The following is a 24,220-nucleotide window of genomic DNA, read 5'->3' on the forward strand; positions in this document are numbered from 1 at the left end:
GACAAGAGTGAAACATAGAGTCATATGTTGTCAAAGGATATGTTTGAGTTGTCTTGTTCCTAGAGCACACCAAAGATCTAGACACTTGGTCCAATTTTTATTGCTCAAGATAGGAGTTTGAGAGCAAACTTATGAAGTGATGTACATCCAAGTACTTACAAGGGTTAGATGCAATAAAAAGGAGCAATATATCCGAGATCTGAAATGATCACCATTAAAGTGTTACCAAGGATTAGTCATAAAAGCTCATGCCCTTGCACGCGTCCAAGTGAGTTTGTAGTTCACGTTGGAAGCATAAATGACATTCAACTCACTTCTCAAGTGATAAAATATCTTCTCATCAAGAGGTTTAGTGAAGATATCCGCCAATTTCTTGTCGGTCGAACATGCTTGAGATCAATGTCACCTTTAGCAACATGATCTTGAATGAAATGGTGACGAACCTCAATATGCTTGGTTTGGGAATGTTGCAGGTGATTGTGTGAAATCTTAATAGCACTCTCATTATCACAGAGTAATGGCACATGTTTCACATGTATCCCATAATCTTTGAGAGTTTGTGTCATCCATAGTACTTGAGCACAACATGATCTGGCTGCAATGTATTCCGCTTCGGCAGTGGATAGAGATACCGAATTTTGCTTGTTGGAGGACCAAGATACAAGAGATCTACCAAGAAATTGACATGTACCCGAAGTGGATTTTTCTATTAATCTTGTCTCCGGCATAGTCCGAGTCGGAAGAGCCAACAAGTTTGAAAGAGGATCCTTTGGGATAACAAATGCCAAAGTTTGGTGTATGTATCAAGTATCTCACAATTCTTTTCACGGCCTTAAGATGACACTCTTTTGGTGCCGCTTGATATCGTGTACACATGCACACACTTAGCATGATGTCGGGATGAGAGGCACATAGATATAGCAATGGGCTAATCATGGAGCGATAAACCTTTTGATCAACCGGTTTGCCATCCTTTGTCAAGTCAAGATGTCCGGTGGTAGGAATGGGTGTTTTCATACCTTCGCTTTCTTGCATGTTGAACTTCCTAAATAAGTCCTTAGTGTACTTTGTTTGTGAACGAAGGTACCATCTCTAGTTTTCTTGATTTGCAAACCAAGGAAGAATTTGAGTTCACACATCATGGACATCTCATACTTTTCCGACATCAACCTTCCAAACATTTCACTAAAGAGAGGGTCAGTAGATCCAAAGATAATATCATCAACATATATTTGGCATACAAATAGTTCACCGTTAACTCTCTTAGTAAACAAGGTTGAATCAACTTTACCAATTTCAAAGGCTTTTTCAAGAAGAAACTTTGTCAAGCATTTATACCAAGCTCTAGGAGCTTGTTTGAGGCCATAGAGAGCTTTATGAAGTTTGTAGACATGGTTTGGTTTCTTTGGATTAACAAAGCCGGGAGGTTGTTTAACATAAACTTCCTCCTCAATTTCACCATTTAAGAAAGCACTTTTAATGTCCATTTGATAGAGGTTGATATCATGGTGATTGGCATAAGCAAGTAAGATGCGAATGGACTCAAGCCTAGCAACGGGGGCATAGATCTCACAATAGCCCATACCTTCGACTTGTGTGTGACCTTGAGCTACAAGACAAGCTTTGTTGCATATGACTTGTCCATCTTCATCTTGATTGTTACGAAACACCCATTTGGTTCTGATGACGTTTCGTTCATCCTTGGGCTTCTCAGACCAATGTCCAAACTTGATTCCTCTCGAAGTTGTGTAGTTCATGCATAGCATTTACCCAATTAGGGTCTTCGAGGGCTTCATCAACCTTCATAGGCTCAATACTAGAGATGAATGAGTAATGCTCACAAAGGTTAGCTAAACAAGATTTAGAGCGAGTGACTCTCTCGGATTTGATGTCGACAAGAATTTGTTCGACAGCATGATTCTTGCAAATTCTTTCTCTAACTTAAGGTAGCTTTTGCTTGGGTTGTGGTGAAGCACCCTCATCATCATCTTCTTCTTCATTGTTATTGTTGGTGTCGTTGTTCCTTTGAGGAGGTGGAGAAGGAGGTCGAGGTGGATCATCTTGTTGGACTTCCTCATTTCCTTCGTCTTGACATGTTCCACTTGTGGATGCCTCCATATCAACTTGTGGTTCACCTTGACGTGAAGTTGAGGCTTCTACTTGAATGGACGAAGTACTCTCCTTCACCTCCGTTGGATGAATCTTGCCAATAGACAAGTCTTGGATTGCTTTCGAAGGGTCTTTGTCTCAAACATCAATTGGCAATTGCTCGACTTGCGAGCCGTTAGATTCATCAAACTTCACATCTACCATTTCTTCAACTTTTCGAGTGAAGATGTTGTAGACACGGTAAGTGTGAGAGTTCGATTCGTAACCGAGTAGGAAACCTTCATGAGATTTAGGAGCAAATTTTGAACGACGATGCTTATCAAGAATGCAACATTTTGAGCCAAATACTCGAAAGTATCCAGCTTGTGGCTTGTTACCGGTGAGTAGCTCATATGCCGTTTTACCAAGAACTTGTGAAGATAGAGTCGATTTGTAGCATGACAAGCCGTCTCAACTGCTTTCGCCCAAAATGTTTTGGCGTCTTGTATTCATCTAGCATCGTTCTCGCCAGCTCGATGAGGGTACGGTTCTTCCTCTCAACAACTCCATTTTGTTGAGGTGTGTATGTAGTCGAGAAATCACATGAGATGCCTTCTTCGTCAAGAAAGGTATCCACATTAGCTTTCTTGAACTCCATTCTGTTGTCGCTCTGAACCTTCTTGATCTTCACTTCAAATTGATTTTGGGCCTTTCTAGCGAAGTTCTGTAAGATCTTTTGTACCTGCTATTTGTCATCGAGAAAGAACACCCACGTAAATCTGGAAAAATCATCAACAATGACCAAACAAAAAGGAGTTACCACCAAGGCTCTTGTAAGCATTGGGACCGAAGAGATCCATATGGAGTAGCTCAAGTGGTCTCCTCATGGTCATAATGTTCTTCATGGGATGACTTCCTCCAACTTGTTTTCCTGCTTGGCAAACACTACAAAGTCTATCCTTGTCAAAGATAACATCTTTCACACCAAGAATATGATCTCCTTTAACAAGTTTATCAAGATTTCACATGCCTACATGTCCTATCCTTCTATGTCATAACCAAACCTTTAGAAGATTTTGAAGTAAGACATGTATAAGGTTGGGCTCTTTTAGTGAAATCAACAATGTATAGATCACCTCTATGGATGCCGGTAAAGACCATATTATGATTATCTCGACGAAACAATTGGCAATCTACTTCTGTAAATAGAACATTGAAACCAAAATCAACTAGTCTAGATATGGAAAGAAGATTGTAGCCAAAAGATTCAACAAGCATAACATTTTGCATGGAGCTATTACTGGATATGGCCACCTTAACAAGCCTTGGAGTTATCTTCAAAAGTCACATACTTGCGGACCATCATTTTTAGCAAGCTCACGGAACATGTCTCTATCTCCGGTCATGTGATCGGTGCATCCACTATGAAGAATCCACTCTTTTCCTCTGGCCATGTAGTCTCAAAGATTTGCCATGAGGCTAAGATTTCTCATAGTCTTCTCATATTCAATATCAAATTCTTTGTCTTCGTCATAATAGTCATGCTCAACATCATCATCATGTATGGGATCATCACCTAGGGCAATGAATTCGTTAGTTTCATGATCATGACAATGTGCAAGTTTGTGAAGTCTAATGGTTTCCATTATGATGTTGCTAATGGTTCCAACATCACCTTTTAGCACGCATGAGATCACGAAGCTCAAATAGACATTCATCAAACTTAGGATCACTAGCGGTGATGCTAAACCTTACTGGCTTACTTATTTAAGATCGTATCACTCAATCCTAGGGGTGTTGATTCTACTTGGAGCACAAGTATTAAAGTACTCCCTCCGTCCCACGAAAATGGTCTAAAATTTGCCTAGATAGATTTGGATGTATCTAGACACTAAATAGCATCTAGATACATCAAAATTTTGACAAACCTCAGACAAGTTCCATAGGACAAAGGGGGTACTAAATATGTTCACTAATAAATGAAAAATATACAGTTTTGTGTGTGTTTTCGGTTGTTAGATCAGTGGCATCTAACGCTACACTCCAATTGCTTTGAGGTCAATCCTAGAAAGACAAGCTAAATGATACTAATTTTACAAACTGGTACGGTAATGTGTGGATAGTCTTAAAAAAGAATAGCAATCAACACCATCATCACCGACCTTCGCTCGATGGCTCTCCGCCTGGCGCCCCCGCTTCCTCCTCCACCTCCCAAGCCAGATTAGCCTTCTGAGGCTGTGTCACCCGCTGTTGGGTTTGGGTGTGTGTGTTTCTTAGGGATTGTTGAGCTATGCCCTCAACAGAACCCATTTGTATTGTCTTATGCTACTTCTGTGTGTGCGTGTGTATGATGAACTTGTGTCGGATTTTGTGCTCTGGTGGTTTGCTTTACATATAAAGCAAGGCAAAAGCCTTTTCAGTAAAAGAATAATCATGTTCCTCGCTCCATCACACCATTGTACTTCTGGCTTCGTGTGAAGCCATCAAATGTAGAATTTGGGAACAGTTGAAACTGGTCCAGTAAGAAATTCGGGGACAATACACGGAGGCATCCCTTGCTCCATTATTAGAACAAGGGCACAACTTTGTAGCATGAAATTTAAACTAACATTCACAAAGCTGTCCAAACCATCAGCTAACTAACAATTCCATGCTCTTATCGTTATTCATGCACCAATCTAATCTAAACAAGATGACGAATCAATAAAAGTTTACTACTCCAGAGATGGTGATAGGAGAGTCAATCAACACCCGCTTTGCTTTTCCTTCGGAAACCAACTGTGGCAATGTGTTTGCTTCCTTTGGTGTAACACCTCCGACTGTCCATAGAGTACAATGTGGAAAATCATTTTCAGAGACAATAGCCTCACCATTTACCATTCCAAGATGTGCCCCGAGCGCAGCCATCTTGTCGTTGTAGAAGAATGCATTAAACGATACGGGGACTTTCTGGTTCAGGTAGACGCTGTAACTTGCAACTGCAGCTACACCATGGGCTCTTTTGTGGGCGAGGGTGACATGCACATTCATCAGGTTATCCTCTAATTTTATGCCGTTAAGAAAATTGTTGACATCAGTGTCGTTCTCTGCAACCTGTTCAGTTGTGCAATATGCACGATGTGATTAAAGTTACAGCAACGCTTCATATAATGAAATAACCTAAAAGCAGCGGTCACATAGAACAAGTCTATGCCTAAGGATCACCTGAGCTGAGCAAAGAATCTTACTTTGGAGACTAAACTTAGCATACAATTCTTACCTTCCGGACAAGGCCCAATATATCTGCCTGGGATAATGTCACAGCAGCAAAAATGATATTGCCGAACCTCCGCTTCGCAGTATCAGGTGTTTTGGTATCACCTTTTGCCACAGCCTTTAACTGTTCCACTACTTCTTTCGCAGCAACCTCAAAGGGAACCTAAACAAAATAAACATTATAACATAAAAAATCAAATACCATTGTCCTCATGGAACAAAAGCATCATCTTAATGTGCACCGAAATTGTAGCTCAAAGCCTTTTATGGTTTCAGACTTTTAGTAGGCAGAATTACTGCATGCTAGACAATAACTCCCTGATTAAAGCACATCACATAGCAATGTAAAGTCATCTCTACTGCTATTGCCAAATCAAAGATAAGTGTTAACATTAAGAGTGGGTCCCATTTCAAAATTGTGGCTGTAAAGAGAGTAATGAGGGTATTACCCCAATGGATGAGGTTGGTAGCCAAATGTGTCAGCGTAGGACCCCCAAAGTAAAGAGGTAGTTCAATTAATGATGTGTGAAAAAAAGTAGGTATATATTTATATTGTATATTTCACACTAAGTTGAGGGTTTGTGTGTCTTCTCTTGTAAGCCTTCTGTACTACATTGCCTACTTTGGCTTAAATAAACATAGCACGCCAAATCATAAAGTTAAACAGTGGCAACAGGGTAAAGTGAGTTTGGAAGGCTGATCTACCACAAACTTCTTTGTCTTGAGCTAAGCTTAGAAATTCTCTTTTATTATTAGTTTGTGACAAAACGACATGGGGTAGTGCAAAACCACAACCACCTATCCTTACTCACTATTTGGTAATTTATTGTTCTAATTGTCCACACGTTAAATTTTCTCAATCAACCAATAGTTTTCTGAAAAGAATACATACCTTCCATCAATGAATAAGCTAAGTCCCTCATCTAAGATACTTTTAACATCACCAGGCAATGGAGATCTGGAACAAAAGCCAAGTAAGAGTTCAGTACATAAATGTTATTTAACAACACAATTTTCCAGAACGCAGTATCATCACGACATGTTTCTCTGGTACATCTGTACCTAATAATGAAAGGAGGAACGCTTCCGTCAACCAATACTTTTTTGAACCCTTTTGCCCTCCCACGGAACACATAATTATCCACCAATGCCACCGGTAAGTCTTTTTTCTGCCCCTATCAGTCCTGGTTGTCGTGTTTTCCTTCATCCCCATCTCGCAGGCTCCACACCTCCTCGAAACGGTCACAGGCTCGGTGCGGTGTACGCAAGGCCGGATCCGGACGGCGCAAGCGGAGAGGGCCAGGTGCCGGAGGTCTCCGGCGTGCTGCGCTGCAGGGGAGTTCGGGAGGGGCGCCGGGTCGGGGTGAGCTGGAGAGGGCGGTACAGGGGCGAAGGCATCAGGCGCAGAGCAGTCCCGATGGCGGAGGTGTGGCCCTTGCGGCTAGTATGCGGCCGGCGCGGCAACAACGGCGGGTTCCTGGAGGCGGCGCTCAAGCAGGCCACATGGCGGGGGAGCCAGGGGCCAAGCGGCGCAGCGTGGGGCTGGCGGGAAGGAGAGCACCGAGGTGAGGGGTGAGGGAGACGGGTCCGGCAAGCCAGGGGTGAAAGCGGCGGCCGGCGATAGAGAGCCAGGCGGCCGCGCTCGCTGCGCGTCGTGGAAGATGAGAGATGAGCTGGGGAGATGTGGTGCGGTTTGGGAGGGTTCGCTCGTCTGGGTGTGCTGGGGCAGGATTGCCCTTGGGCCGTCCAATTGGTTTCAGCTAAGCGGCCCAAAAAATACTTGGACTTGGCCGGCCTTGCATAGAGCGATAAAGAAGTAGGGTAGGAACAGTCCGATGGGTTCTAGCCAACGTTTGCATGTAGTCGCCTCCCGGCGGCTCAGTTTGATAAATCATAAATATATGATGCTCCAACATGAGTAAAAGACAGGTTGCCTTTTAATCTCTGCTTTTACCATTCACTTTTTAGATTTGTTTCGGGCAAAATAAGAGATAAAAAGTTATCTGCGTATCTGGCTCTAAGTTTGTTTAGCAGTGGCACGCACTGGAATTTGTGCTATATTACCTGTTTGGACATACTTATCCACTATTATCTAATAATAAAAGTAGAACTGTTTCTCTCTTCGTTTGGGTGAATGTGTACTGGGTGGTCTGGCTGAAGCGGAGGGCAGTGGTGGCGCGTCTAACCGGGACGCACATTTTTTGTCTCCCGTTGCAGCACACGGGCATTTGTGCTAGTATATATTAAAAGGCTATAAACTTCTGGGTGTATAGCAAGTTATCTTTCTAAATATTCCCCGAGTGATAACAAGAAAACTGTTAAAAACATTACAGGAACATAGAAGGGCCTGGCTCAACAAACGAGATATTTTGGATAAGCAGTAAACAAATACAAAAGTGTATTGTCCAACAAACAGGACGTTCATAAAAGAGGAAAAGTATAAGAGCATAAGAAATGGGACAATATATATAAAAAAACAATGGTAGAAGCAGTACAAGAATATGTGAAAATCTCTTACCTATCTGGCTTCAGGAGAGGCGTCTTAACCAAGAAGCCGAAACGCTCATACAGATCGCTTTCGAATTCACTTCGACTCTGGAAGTGCATTTTTCCTGAATGTAACATTTGATAATATGGTACATTCCAGCAGGATCAGAAACAGTTAATCAGGAAAGGACATACCTTGCCCTCATAAAGGTTGTAAAACTTTAGCAAAACATAACCAGCATTCCATAATGCCTCGTCCAGATGTCCCTTTATACGTAGTCATAACATGTTAGACAATTTAAAATATATACAGCACTCACTATCTACAAGCTTGTGTAAAGCGTAAATATTGTGTACATCATGATTGACCCGTTGGAGCACACGAAACATGAAAACAGCAAGAGCTTCCAAAGAAAATGGATTTGTATCGGTGCCTGCAGTTTGAAGAAAAATTACAAAGCAACTCAGTGATCCTATCCAAGAATATAAGCACTTCGTAAATAGATATAGACAGTGAAGATGGGAATAACATTATAGAATCTAAATAATCTCCAAGCAAGGGGTTTTGCATTGACTTAGTAAATAATCTCCAAATAATTGCTTTCCTCTTGAGTTCTTCATAAAGTGGCAAAAGAAAAATGGAGCAAAATATAATGAAGCATACGTTACCTTCAGAATCAGGAATAACAGGAGCAGCAGCTGCTTTTGTGGTCCGGCATATATCCTCAATCTAGAATAAATAGACCATCAATTCCGTTCTTTCTAAACTGTAGCATGTGAAAGAAATAACATTGATAGGTATACTCGATCTAATTTGAAAGTAATCTTGCCTGCCGCCACACTTCCTCATTTGGTGCGTTTTTATTGGCGAGGGTTATTCTAAATGGTTCCTCTTTTCGCTTATCAGCAACCTTTTGCCAGTATCTTCCTGCAAGGGTAAACAGTTTATAAAAAGGTCAAAACAGCCTCACCCTAGAAGAGTAACTCTATACAATTAATCAGTTTGGCTGAAATATAGCACCTAAAATAGCAAACAGAATTGAACAACAGGTATACAGGTATACATTTATGCAGTACTCTACCAAAGTACCAATAGAACTGATGCTATAAATATATACTGCTAAAAGTACTATAAAATCATATTCCCTCAGTTTTCAAGAAACTGCATCTACAGCAGGATATTGACTATAATTTATCAGTACAGCAGCCTCCTATTGAGTAGAAATGTGGTCCTATTTTGGTCCTGCAAACTCCGGATCCATTTTTAGCAGGAAGAAACCCCTACCTCACCTGTTACACAGCCTAATGGTCCAGTGTCTCTAACATGTGAGTGAGTGAGTGAAAGCTTGTTTGTCCCCGTAATTATAAAAAATGTGTTCTGTTGTCCACTAATGATGACTTCCAAATTAGGGCCTTGCAACCAAATCAGAGTACCAAAAATAACCTATGCGCTTACGGATAATATTCATAATACATAATTACCAAATGTGGAAAGCACACTAGCGACAGAAAGTCTTTTGTCACTAGCGCAATGGAATATCATAATTCTCGAAAATAAGCTACATCAGGAAAAAAAAAATTACCAGTTCTTTTTGTAACAAGGAATATATCAAACATTCAAAGTTGGGAAGAATTGCTACATGCTGCCAGAATAATCAAATTTGTATTCATCATTCTCATAAGCACATGTAAATTTGTATTCTATTTGCATCAGAAAATCTAAGAACAAGTGGACCGCCTCCACCGAACCCATGTGTTGGTCCTATGAACATAGCAACCAAAGAATACTGCCAAATGTTCCGTACCTCCAATAAGATCTCCTGTCATACAATGAAGAGGGCGATTATCACCAAGGCCACCAGGCATTTCCAATATTTCCTTACATAGAACAGACTTTGCACAACCAGGTATACCTGAAAGAAGAATAAACATGACGGAGAGCAAAACAATATAATGAGGACCAAGAGAACATAATGGCAATCAGAAAATCATAATACTGACAAAGGATATTTACTAGCTAGACAATTGCGGTATATCGACAATGATCTTAGAACCTGATCTGTCTGGTATATGCTTAGGCTCACGGGGTTTACAGGTTCAAGTCAAGCAACCCAAGGTGCCAGTTGGTCTGAGGCTTACAGTTAATATTGCTTAAGCAACCATCCGTTGAGAAGCTGCTTGCATGACTTAATTCTCTAGTTTATCAGGTTTATAAGCTGTAAGCTTGATAAGCTAATGTTTGAGAATTGAGAGAAGGCCAAGATACACTTAATAGGTTCGCAAATATTATGAGTGCTCACACAGGGTAAGAAAAATCCAGAACCAACAAATTTAGGACATATAATTAATTAAGCCTAAAGTTACCTGAAAACGATGGTCTCTAGACCTATGTTGGTAAAAATGAGATCCATGGGCACGAGCACCCAGGATATTTTTGTTTAAGGGAGAGCCCACCCGGGTGAGATACCAAAAATTATCTCCCAATATGATTCGAACCCTGGTCCGGCAGGGATGTGCCGTTGCGACCCTACCGCGGGATTATTGCCCAGTTCCGCTTTGGAAACTCATCTGCGAGATTGGGGGGTGCCAAAGTAAGTCAAGTTCTTCATATGGCTTGCCAGTCTTGATGGATGCTGGACTGACCAGCGTGGACAGAATCGAAGGTAGCAACATGCGCCTGTTTGCTTCCTCTGCTTGAAAACTACGCCCCACCTACTGGTTGACTGTCCCAAGGTGCATCAGACCTGGTTTGAGGTCCTATCCAGGGTGCGAGCTGTTAGTGATGTTTTTTGACCTTTTGTATTCAGTCTCTTGGCATTCTTCTGTAGCCTTTTGGCATTCTCATGTATGTGTATATATGTTGGCTTTGGCCTCCTAAATAATACAAGTTGCTATTCTCAACATGGTATTAGAGCTTTAGGTATTTTTTTTTTCGCACGCGCAACTCGTGCTCTCCCGATCCAATCTCCTACACACCCGCCGCGGTTGCTTTGTTTTCTGCCGGCCCGTGATTCTGCTGTTGCCTGTGTTCATCTCCAGCTACAGGAGCTTCACATCCAGCTGCTGTGTGGAATCCAGTGTTTCAGCGCTGTGTGTTGGATCCCATCAGACTTGGTCCCGATCGATCCAGCCGCTCGTTCCTCCTCCAAGGTCGTCTCCTGTTGCTCGCCCCATCCGCGCCGCTGCTCTTCCGGCCGCCCGTCACCCCTCCGTCCGCGGCCGCCCGACGCCCTCCAGCTTCGGCCGCCCGGCGCCCCTCCGGCTTCGGCCGCCCGGCGCCCCTTCGTCCACGGCCGCCGGCGCCCCTCCGGCTTCGGCCGCCCGGCGCCCCTTCGTCCGCGGCCGCCTGGCGTCCCTCCGACTCCGACTGCTACCCACCACCGGCCCCTTCCGCTCGTCGCTGCCGGCGGCCCGTCCTGCCTCGCTCGTGGCTCCCTGCCGAGCTGGTGGTCCTGACGCGGGTCGTCGTCTCCACCCACCAGTCGCGAAGTCCGGCTGATTGAGGTCCCCTGCTGCTCGAGGTTCGACCTCTGCCGTGGGCCTTTTGTCTCCCTGGTCGGGTCGCTGCCACTGTTTTCTGCCTGATTGACTTTCGTCTGTGTGGATTGATTATATACTAAAAAAAGAGAAGAAAAAGACAGAAGAGGAGCATCATGTCTTCGACATCATTGGGCTATGTCGCCGTTCCATGTTGTCCGGTGATTTTTGATGGTGCTAACTATGCTGAGTTTGCCGCCTTTATGCGCATTCACCTGAGTGGCCTTCGTTTATGGGGAGTTCTTTCCGGCGAGGTTCCTTGTCCTCAGCGTCCAGTTCCTCCTGTGGCTTCTATTCCATCGCCACCTCCACCGGATCTTGGCGCAGATGCTTCTGATGATGATAGGGCTGCCGCCCGGGTTGCTGCTGATGATGCGGTCGCTGCTTATGACCAGCAGGTCGCGGTTTATTCGGATGCTCTTTCCATTTATCGTGACGATCTGACGGCTTATACTCAGTGGTGTGATGATGATGCTCGTGCTGCGGCTGTCCTTACTTCCAATGTTTTACCACAGTTTGCATCTGAGTTTATGGGCCTCGGTACTGTGTTTGAGATGTGGACTCATCTTCGTCAGCGCTATCAGCCCTCTGGTGATGCTCTCTACTTGTCTGTGGTACGTCAGGAGCATGCTCTTCAGCAGGGAGACTCCACTATTGATGAGTTCTACACTCAAAGTTCTGCTATCTGGCGCCAGCTTGACAACCTTCGCACTACTGTTTGTGGCACTTGCGCGTGTTGCCAGACTGTGAGGTCCGACTTGGAGTTTCAGCGTGTCTATGAGTTTCTGTCACGGCTCCGTGAAGAGTTTGAGCCTCGACGTGCTCAGTTGTTTGCTCGCGGTCGGTGTCTCAGCGCCCTTTTGATTTAGTACATTCAGATGTATGGGGCCCGGCTCCCTTCGCTTCCAAAGGGGGTCATCGATAATATATTATTTTTATAGATGGTTTCTCTTGCTACACTTGGCTTTACTTTATGTCTTCTCGTAGTGAGGTTCTCACTATTTATAAGCGTTTTGCTGCCATGGTTCACACTCAGTTCTCTACACCTATCTGTGTGTTCCGTGCTGATTCTGCTGGCGAGTATATCTCTAAAATGTTGCGTGGTTTTCTTGCCGAGCAGGGTACTATTGCTCAGTTCTCTTGTCCTGGTGCTCACGCTCAGAATGGCGTGGCTGAGCGCAAACATCGTCACCTTCTTGAGACAGCTCGTGCGATGATGATTGCCGCCTCTCTTCCGCCTCATTTTCGGGCTGAGGCTGTCTCTACTGCCACATATCTCATAAACATTCAACCTTCATCTGCTCTGCAGGGTGGTATTCCTTTTGAGCATCTTTTTTATCATTCTCCTGATTATTCAGCGCTTAGGTTGTTTGGTTGTGTTTGCTATGTTCTCCTGGCCCCACGAGAACGCACCAAACTGACGGCTCAGTCAGTCGAGTGTGTTTTTCTAGGCTACAGTGATGAGCATAAGGGTTATCGTTGTTGGGGTCCAGTTGGTCGTCGGATGCGTATTTCTCGGGACGTGACTTTTGATGAGTCTCGTCCATTCTACCCGCAACCATCCTCCTCGACTTTTTCAGTAGAGGATATCTCTTTTCTCGCATTTCTTGGAAAACCTCCCTCTGTGCCTAGTATTCCTATTCATCGTCCTACTGTTGCAGATCCTACGCCATCCTCTCCTACGGTTTCCTCTCCTCCCTCATCGCATGACTCTCCACCTTCATCACCGATATCTTCTCCTTCTCCACCTTCATCACCGATACCTTCCCCTTCTCCACCTTCATCATTGATACATTCCTCGTCTCAACCTGCAGTGGTTCCACCTCTTCCCTCCTTTCCTTTCCATTATACTCGTCGTCCACGTGTTGTGGATAAATCTACTGACGTGCCATCTACTTCTGGTGCGTCGTCCTCCTCATCCCAGCCGACTTATGGTCTTCGGGCTCGGTCGTGCCCTCCCCCTAACCGCTATTCTCCTAGTCGATATGATCTTTCGGCTGTACTTGAGCCTACCTCTTATCGCGATACTATTGTTCATCCTGAATGGCAGTTTGCGATGGCAGAGGAGCTTGCTGCTCTTGAGCGCACCGGCACGTGGGATCTTGTTTCTCTTCCTTCCGGTGTTCGTCCCATCACTTGTAAGTGGGTCTACAAAGTTAAGACTCGCTCCGATGGTTCTCTTGAGCGTTACAAAGCTCGTCTTGTGGCTCGTGGCTTTCAGCAGGAGCATGGTCGTGATTACGATGAGACTTTTGCTCCTGTAGCCCATATGACCACTATCCGCACACTTCTCGTTGTGGCTTCTATTCGCCATTGGCCTGTCTCTCAGCTTGATGTTAAGAATGCCTTTCTTAATGGTGAGTTGCGTGAGGAGGTTTATATGCAGCCACCACCCGGGTATTCTGTTCCTGATGGCATGGTATGCCGTCTTCGACGCTCTCTCTATGGCCTTAAGCAAGCCCCTCGTGCCTGGTTTGAGCGTTTTGCCTCTGTGGTGACCGCCGCTGGTTTTTCAGCGGGTGCTCATGATCCAGCGTTGTTTGTTCACCTTTCAGCTCATGGTCGGACTCTTCTTCTTCTATATGTTGATGACATGATCATCACTGGCGATGACCCTGAGTACATTGCCTTTGTCAAGGCCCGTCTCAGTGAGCAGTTTCTTATGTCCGATCTTGATCCTCTTCGTTACTTTCTTGGGATTGAGGTTTCCTCCACCTCTGATGGCTTTTTATTTCCCAAGAAAAGTATATCCAGGATCTTCTTACTCGTGCGGCTCTTAGTGATGAGCGCATTGTTGAGACTCCTATGGAGCTGAATGTTCACCTTCGCGCTTCTGATGGTGAGCCCTTGTCTGATCCAACATGTTACCGTCATCTTGTTGGGAGTCTTGTCTATCTCGCCGTCACTCGTCCAGATATCTCCTATCCTGTCCATACCTTGAGTCAGTTTGTTTCTTCTCCCACTTCGGTACACTATAGTCACCTTCTTCATGTTCTACGATATCTTCGTGGCACGATCTCTCACCGTCTCTTCTTTCCCCGCTCCAGCTCGTTACAGCTCCAGGCCTATTCGGATGCTACGTGGGCTAGTGATCCTATGGATCGCCGTTCACTTTTTGCTTACTGTGTTTTTCTTGGTGGTTCTCTCATTGCCTGGAAGACAAAGAAACAGACTGCAGTTTCCCGTTCGAGTGCAGAGGCTGAGTTGCGAGCTATGTCTCTTCTGACGGCAGAGGTGACTTGGTTAAGATGGTTACTGGAGGATTTTGGTGTTTCTGTTACTACACCTACCACCATCTTGTCAGATAGTACTGGTGCTATCAGTATTGCACGGGATCCCGTGAAACTTGAGCTTACCAAGCATATTGGCGTTGATGCTTCTTATGTGCGCGCTGCTGTGCAGGATCATGTTGTTGCTCTTCAGTATGTGCCTTCTGAGTTACAGCTAGCAGACTTCTTCACGAAGGCCCAGACTAGAGCGCAACATAGATTTCACCTTTCCAAACTCAGTGTTGTGGATCCACCATGAGTTTGAGGGGGGGTGTTAGTGATGTCTTTTGACCTTTTGTATTCAGTCTCTTGGCATTCTCCTGTAGCCTTTTGGCATCCTCATGTATGTGTATATATGTTGGCTTTGGCCTCCTAAATAATACAAGTTGCTATTCTCAACACGAGCAACCTGCCGCCCTTAGGCGCCTGGTGAAGACTTCTTCGCTCACTCTACCAATCATTGGTGGCTTTATGCCCCGCAGCTACTTCTAAGCCTCGGAGGAAGGGCCTGGCATCCATTGCACTCATCCCTTGATGATGCGGAATCACAGGAGCGGCTGCACCTTTAACTGTGAGCAGCCAAGCCTCAACCGCCTACTTGAGCAAATCAAGGATGAAGCTATTGCCTGGGGTCGCGCAGGAGCTACAGAGTGTCTCCCCTGTACTTGGGCTGTCCACTAGCTTGGTGTTGCGTCGTAACCAGCATTTTTAGGCTTTAAAATAGTTCTTTCTATTCATTCGACCCAGTTGGTGTGGCACCTCAGTTTCTGGCTGAACGTCAGGTTCGACGCCCACCAAAAAAGTGTTAGACAAGTTATCTTCTTTTATTTTCAGGGGTTTTTTCCGCGAAGACCTGGATTAATTGAGGCATCGAATAGGTGCATTAAACAATGGCCACCTAGACCCTACTTGCAAGTTCTGAGCTCATGTTCAACATTCTATGTGTACAATGATCTATAGCTATTGGGAAAATCCAAATGAATCGAACGGTCTATCATCTGAAGCAGTATAATCTTCCCCCAACCTCACACACAAACAGCAAAAATACAGCATAGCAGTTAGGTCGATAGTTTAGACACTGCGGGCAAGAACGGTACGAAAGATTATCAAGTTTTTTAATCTTGAGAATATTAAAAACCAGTTATTCCAATGATTTGAAACAACTCAAGATGAAGAATGCTTATGAAACATAAACCTTAGAATCTGTTAAAAGAAAATAGAATTTACCAGGAAAGAAGACAATAAGGCCCTCAGTTTTGGAAACAGCATCGAGAGACGTTGTAGGACTACAAGGTGCTGTCCCACGTTCTGGCTGAAGATCATCCTCTCCATCTCTCAAATTTTCTGCTTGAACCAAGACACCAGCCGCCCCTACCAGATCCTGGTTAGCATATTGTTCAAGGAAAGGCTCTGCCTCATCAAGATACGCTGAGGACGAGAGTGGCTTATTGCCACACTTTCCTGTAATGTGGACAGCCCTGTTTTAGCAAACCAAATAAAAAATAAAATTAACATCTGTAGTTTGGTAACACAACACTTAAAACAATTCCTCCTATGAAGAGAAAGAAGTTAGTAATATACCATTGATCCAACAGTTTGGAAAGCTCTTTCTGTTTACGTGCTGATGTTCCCCAATTCTCCATGTGCCTATTAACACATTCAGGACCATTGATCAGAGGTAACACTGTTTGTATTCAATACAACAACACCAACCAAAACTTAATGTAGTCACAATCGACAACTCAGCTCAAATATTTCACATGGCTGAAACCTTCAAGCATCAAATCATCATTTGATGAAGAAAAATTCTTGAATAGCATAGAAGGGGACCCCAACATGGTAGCGACCTCGCTTACAGGTATTAACATTTCCTACTAATATGCATATCAACTAAGTAGATGTCTGGAGGATGCATTAGCTATGTTTCTGGCGTTACAAAAATTATGGGCAGAATAAAACTAAATCAAGACTAGTAACTACAATGCTCATCTGTTTCAGCCAACTGCAGAAGGAACTGTGGAAAGGTGAAGAACGAAAATTTGAGATCTGAATGCATGACATACCTCAGGTAATAAACTTGATATTCAGATGGGCCGTCTTCTTTGAAAAGGGTGGAGAGGCCATCCCGAATTAAAAAGGTCCTGATCTGTCAGGTAGCCATGTAAGAGAATTGTTAGAAGATACAGATACATATCCACCAGTTCAAACTTTTGTGGTTGCAGTCCTCTCCAGCATGCAAGAATAAAAAAGCCTCTAAAGAAAAGAAGTCCACACAGCTATGCCAAGCATATAAGCATTATAATGACAGTGTAATACTTATTTTACATGTGCATCGGATGTTAAAATGAAAGCAAGCAATCCAGAGTACTACCTCCGTCCTGCTTTATAAGTCCCCTTTGTATTTTGTGCCAAATTTTGACTAGAGACTTAACTTAAAAAATATTAATGCATGTCATCAAAAATTATATCACTGGATTCGTATTCGAACATAGTTTCCAATTATATTATTTTTTATGACATGCATTAATATTTTGTTAGTTAAATTTAAGGTCAAAATTTGGCACGGAATACAAAAGGGACTAATAAACCAGGACGGAGGTTGTAAACAGCATTGTACTCATACATCAAGAAGTGACCAACGAACACCTAAGCTCTAAAAGAAGCTGCAAACAATGACAATGAAGTACCTTATAATTCAGGAATTTTAGTTTGAGCATCAAACTTGAATCCTCACCAGCCAGACCATCCTGAGCTGACGAACTTGAATCCACGGCACCATCAATAATTTCCAGTGATGTGTTACTGTCTTTGGAAAGTTCAGCGCCCTTCTTATTGTTCGCCTTGAACAGGTTTATATATGAATAAAGAAACCTAACCATGAAACATTACGTCCGTCAAAAGTCACGCTGACTTATTTTATTGAAAAGAATTTTGAGTCACATCGTCCATCTTACCCCTGTACAGTGGCCATAACCCTTGATTTTTCCTAAAAATATACATGACCGATTAAATCTACTAAGAAATAATAAATCAAAAAAGGCAAACAAAAAAGGTACTGCTATGAATTAAGGTACACGAGATTGACTTTGCAATCGTACCTCATCTCTTGCTGACAACCTCTAAAAATAGAATCATCGCGCACATGGATAACCATCTTGTATGAAAGAATCAACATTTTGGTAATTCAAGTAACATTTGAAGACTGCACGGAAATGTCTCTGCTTCATCAAACGAAACATCTCCTGTAACAGTGCAGAAGAAATAAATTATCATGTTCTAGTTATTGGAAGCTGACATTTGCAGTTATAAAACATCTGCCATGTAAGTATGCCTGTTATCAACAGCAATTGTAAAAAGACTTATTCTTGGAATAGAACAGAAACTACTAACCTGCAATTTCTTAGTTGCATAGTCTGTAGGATGTGCTTCCAAAAAGTAAGTGACAAGCGATTTATCAGCGTTTTGAGACTGAGCATCAAGACTACTGTTTCCAAACCAATCAGAGTGGTCTGGACACATTGAAGATCCGACATTTTCAAGAAGTGCTTTAATTTCTGTTCATGTAAAAGTAATAAGTTACAGCACCATAGAACCAATACAAAACTAATAAAAATCATGAAAAGGGTGAATACCACTTGACAACATTAAACAATACCTGCTTTTCATCTGACCTATTAGCGGCACATATTTCACGTAAACTTGGTCCTAAATCAGAGTCCACTGCATAGGAAAGTTACTTTGTACATCAACAATAAAAACTAATGTATTTACAGCTCCACAGCTCGACTGCATTGAGAATTATTTACTACTCCCTTCGTCCCAAAATGTAAGGCGCCTAAAAATTAGTCAAAAGTCAAATCTTACTAACTTTGACCAGATATTTAGGAAAAAATATTTACATCTACAATATTGAATGGACACATTAAGAAAATATACTTTATGGTGAACCTATTGATATTGAATGAACCTATTGACATTAAGAAAATATACTCCCGAGTGGAGGGGAGCAGCAACTGCTGCTGTATGCGGCGGAGGAGCAGCAGCCTACTGCGCGGGGCGAGCTACTGGGGGAACCCCCTGCTGCTGCTAATGGGGCGAGCTGCTGGACGGAGGATGGAGTCGCGGGAGGAAGAAGGGCAGCGAAGCGATCGATCGATCCGATCGTGTTTTGAATCTAAGGGGATTTTCGAAAGATTTGAATAGCAGAGCTTTTTTTGTAAATTGACATATGTGAATGGGCCACGACAACAAACTGGGGCCAGAGGGAGTAGCTCCAATTGAACAGGAAACTTATTATCGAGATGAAAACTTATTTGAGATCGTTTGCAAACAAAGAGAAACTCTCTTGTATGGCTCATCTATTTCACTCAAATAGCAAGGGGATGTCATTTACTAGCTTACCTCCATGTAATGGAGCCTGTGAGAGGCTTCTCAAGACTTCTTTCATTTGATCTGAACTTTGATGACTAACAATACGGGCAACCAGACCTTCAAGTATCTCACCCTGTACCTTTAAATGATCCTTGGACCCTAAACGAAGAGAGACATAAAAAAATATTATAACAGCAGTGAGAGTGTAAGACAACTAATGGAAAATTACCGTGGGGGTCTCCCCTACGGTTTGCTGGTCAAAAAAAAAAAAGATAGTGTAAGACAACAATTATTATTCGAGATAGACTTACCTGGTACAGATATATCAGCTATTTTGTCAAGGGCTTCGCAAACTGGTGTGGCAGTCCCCACTTCACACAATGCATCATAGGCAACGAAAAAAGAAGTGGCAGATTTCCTTGCAAAGATGTAAACAGAAAGAATAAGAATATTAAGACAAGAACCAGCAGTGTACAGATGCGCACTTTTGAGGGTACCGAAACAATGACTCCAACAGATGAATGACATGATTGCATAGACACTAAAAATATAGCAGTTGAACAATGTCTATCAGTATGTACAGTGTAAAATAACTTCACAGCTACAATAGTCTATACCCCAAAAAGATGCATGCCAATGTAAAGAGTAGTTGACGGTACATGGGAGAAGAAGTTCAATAAATTTACGAGCATTGGCATAGATGAGCGTATGATTCGTGTCGAAGCAACAATCCATTGTAATAATAAACTAAAAAACTGACAAGACAGGAAACATTGAGCTTGAGTTACGAAAACACCAAAAGATTTCAAAACATGAGAAGAAAAGTCAAAATTGGCATTTGTATCATCAGAAGGTGTTCCGTGAAATGCTCATACACAAGAATTATAACTAAATAATTTAGTCTGGATTACTGGCAACGGACACTTACCCTCATGGTGCATCTTGTATCAAACAGCTTCAGAATGGAAACTTATATCAAGCAAGGCAGTCAAATACTTTAGCAAAGGAATTTTCTTAACATAAAGTTGTCAGATGGGCCACCTTGTGGAAAATAGCCAGACATGATTTGTCGATAGGCGCCATTTTCGACAAAAGGCAATCACGTCTGGAGTAGAATAGAACTTTGGTTTGCCATGACCCAACTCTGTTACAGCTGTAACCACGGCTGCATAAAGATATAAATATGCATTCAAAAGAGATGTTAAAGAAGTACTGCCAAGAATGGTAAAAATTCATGGACTGAAAAATGGTGGCATAATTATATGGGTAAAGCAAGCAAGACAAATACCAGGATAATGATGAAGGCTGAATAACATGAGCAGAAAAAGGATTGTGCTGCTTCTTTTCTTCAGTCTTTATAACACCCCAAATAGAACCATGCTACTAAGTGAATGCAAAGAGTGAAATTTCAAGTATATCAATGGAAGCTTCTTACAGTTGTTAGTTTCCTGAAATCATAAAAAAAAAATCTACTCCAATGGTTTTAGTTTATACGTTATATCAGCAGTTGTGGCAATCTTATCACAAAATGATAATTGTATCTGTGTAAATGAAACCCGGTTTTACCCCCAATAATATTTGACCCTTTTACTATTCTTATAAACATCACTCATCCACTATCAAGTGCAGAAACAGTTATGCGTCATACATTTGAAGTTATAACTAGAAAACACTACTTCAGTAATGAATATCGATGAATAAAGTATATGGAGAGCACAATTTACATGAATCAGGGGAATTGACAATTTACAAGAATCCAGGGAATTTAGATGAATCAGGGGAGGGGGAGGGAGAGTACCATAATCATCCTTTGGCCTTTGCCCATGGTCTCCTAATTCAGCCGTTACAAGCTCCATTGAAATGTTTATCCGGTTTTTCTGGAAGCATATAACATGGGCAAAATCAGGAATCTTAAGAAAACTGCTGAGAAGTAGAAATGCGAACGATGAAATCCCTAAGAATAAACTGAACATTCTCGATGAGTGTCTAATTCCAGTAAACTATGTATCAAAGGAAGATTAAACAGCACAGCTACAATGGTGATTTCTAATGTGTTTGTTACCTAATACTCCCACCTTTTCATTTTCTAAAACGCATTTTGGTTAAGCATGGGGATAAAGGTGGCCATGATACCAAGAGAGCGATAGAGAAATGACCATGGTACCCATGATTTAACGGCTTGGGAATCAGAGAAATTACTTAGTGTGTGTGTATTTATCATAAATATAGACTATTTTAGTACATTAATTACTCATATGAGATCTTAAGCTACTTAGTTCGAGGCTCTGTCAAATTAAGAACTATACTGTAAATAGAAGCAGTGAAATATAAAATGGAAAATAATATTCTCCTTAGGTGAAGGTTCTGCATCATTACTATATGTTTATAAGTACTCAATACATCAACTATCAAGTACCTAAAGATCCCGAGACAACAAACACAAAAATATGAAAATACAATAGTCCAAAGGCGTGTATCTCTTGAGGAAAGTTGCCCTGGGCATGGAATACCTGGAGATAATCATTAAATTCGGCTTGCATTTGAGGAGCTTCCTTTCCCCAAGCTTCATGAAACATACGGTCCAGGACAAAAACGCCCACAGCAGTGTAGCTATAAGCAGGAAAAACACTTCAGTTAAATAACTCAACAAACATCAAGACAAACTAGCAGAACCTACATATTTCCAAAGCTATTCTTGGAATATGCTCCATGGTGACCAGCATACATGAATAAAGATCCTGAATGCTTCAGCGTAACCTGAACAAAAGCTTATCTTTGTAGGGTAAACCCGTTTTAACCATCATTATAAGTAATTAGCTAAGATAAAATCAGTAAATAATCAAAAGGCGATAAAAAAAGATACTCCCTCCGTTTTATTTACTTCACATTCTGGGTTTAGTCAAAGTCAAACTTTGTACAGTTTAACCAAGAATGTAAGAAAAATAATCAACATTTATAATACCAAATGCATATAATAAGAAAATATACTTTATTAAGATTATAATACAGTAGATTTTATATCATGGATGTTGATATTTTTTCCAACATATTTGGCCAAACCTTACAAATTTTGACTTTGACTAAACCCAGAACGCAAAGTAATTGTGAATGGAGAGAGTATCAAATATACCTCCATGGTAGCAAAGCCACGCGACACCATCTCAATCATCTGTTTTCTTGTCTGCCATCACAAAAATGGGGGTAAGGTTCCCACTAAAAGTTTTGAGTTACAACTCCATTCAGTAAATGTGAGTAATAACCCCCCATAGTACTATAGCCAATTCATTAAATATTTCTACAATAAGATATCAACAGCTAAAAAGTAGAGCGCACACTGCGTAGCAGCTAATTTCATTAGAATTACTCAAGGACAAAAAATCTCATCAATACAATGGTAACCTACAGCAATTAAGCAATGGATGATTTAGAAACTAAGCCTGGATTTAGCCATGTGGTGTACTATGATAGTCTAGCTAATCTAACTTGCCAAACAGAGTAGAACAATGTAGAGTAGTTGACTTTTGATACATTCTTTTTTCACAACTTTGAAAATAAGCATAGCAACGTGGCCCCAGCAAATTAAGGTAATCAAAATATTGAAATGCCAAAATATTGAAACAGCAAACACAACTCACAATATGGTAACTTCCACATGTATTGTCTGATCAGAATCACCAAATTAATCATGGGGGAAAACTACCGATAGTTGCTCAGGAAACACTTGGGATTGTTTATCACAAGGTGATGGAAGCAAGGAGCAATTCACGCACCTCTTGATCGGACTTCTCGTTCTCAAATTTGGGGTAGAAAGCAGCCCTGATGTGCGCCTCCGCAAACGTGTTATTGTCCATGGCGAAGTTCGTGCCCTCCGTGAACAACCTCGATGCGCCACCCTGCTCAGCCGCCACCTCCGAGGACCAGAGGGTGGCCCAGGTTCTTAAATCAAATTTTTGAAGTGTTAATTTTTTACAGCCTAAGTGGCATGTATAATTGATTATAGCATCAATCATATAGTAGTAATTGTACAATATATAAAGGTATAATGCAGATTTTTTTAGCATAACATCATAAATTCATAGAATTGATAATAACATCAACAACTGTTCAACATATCAAAGCGGGAAACATCTGAAAAACAGAGAGGCTGCAAAAAAAATGATAAGGAAGCTTACAGATTACATAACTTTCTGGATGCATCAGAAAGTAGTGATGATGCCGTCATCCTGAACTAGCCAGACGAATTCCCTTTCACTGAATGTGCATTTGCTGTGCCTCAAGAGCTGGTTTGCACTTTGCGACGTGCAAGCTTCAACTTTTTCCTTTCCAATTCAGGGGGGATTTGATTTTTTGCCACCCTTTACTTTGGACTTTGACAATCTGCCACTAGTTAGATTGTAATTGATCTGGTGACACTTATTTCATTGGACTTTCATCTTTTGCCACTTTTCAACACAAAAATAATCTATGGAAATAATAGACAAACTAAGTACACAAAATAGAGGACCATTGTACCCATGCAGCGGCGGCAGCACCAACATGCAGCATCTACAGCGGCGGCGCTCAAGCAGATGCACGCAGCGGCGGCGGCGGCAGCACAAGCAGCAGCGGTGGCAGCACTAAAGCAGCAGCAGCAACGCGGAGCCAACAGCAGAAGCAACGCAGAACAAGCGGCGGCACCGTTCCTCGCGCGCACTCCGGCGGACGAGGACGAGCCCCAGTCACGTAACCCTAGGGGCGGAAGAGGGGGCGGGAGAGAGAACCTCACCTTCCTCGTCGGGATCCAGCCGCCGCCGCTCAGGGCTGCCGCCGTCCAAAGCAGCGAGCGCAATTCGCGGTCGTCGCCGTCTCCTTTTGGTAGAGGTGGATCGGAGGGGTTTTCAGCGGGTTTTCCTCGCGTGGCCCAGAATCCTCGCAAATCCTGGTTGGCCCATTTGGTACGCGGGGTTTCGACGGCCCAACCCCATCCATCCGATCCCCTCCTATGCCCTCCTTTCCACGCAGTTCAGTTTCTAAAAAAAAAAAGTCCACACGGTTCAGAGCCCTCTAGGGTGAGTCGCGGATTTGGGAGGAGACGAAGGGTGTTTGGATTATGGCCAAAGTGCACCTTATCAAAATTTTGGTTATGACCCAAAGATTGGTCTTTGTTTGAATGGTTGCCAATTTTTTGGCATGCCAATGAACTCTAGCCAACTCTAATTCATTTTTCTTGCCAA

At 42.5% G+C, this 24,220-nt stretch overlaps 1 pseudogene; it reads right to left on the minus strand.

Moving 5' to 3' along the window:
• Positions 1 to 4,672: 4,672 nt before the first annotated feature.
• LOC109760983 (tRNA ligase 1-like) lies at positions 4,673 to 23,928 on the minus strand (annotated as a pseudogene).
• Positions 23,929 to 24,220: the final 292 nt, after the last annotated feature.

This window comes from Aegilops tauschii, chromosome 4 (assembly GCF_002575655.3).
Source record: "Aegilops tauschii subsp. strangulata cultivar AL8/78 chromosome 4, Aet v6.0, whole genome shotgun sequence".
NCBI classification, from domain to species: Eukaryota; Viridiplantae; Streptophyta; class Magnoliopsida; order Poales; family Poaceae; genus Aegilops; species Aegilops tauschii.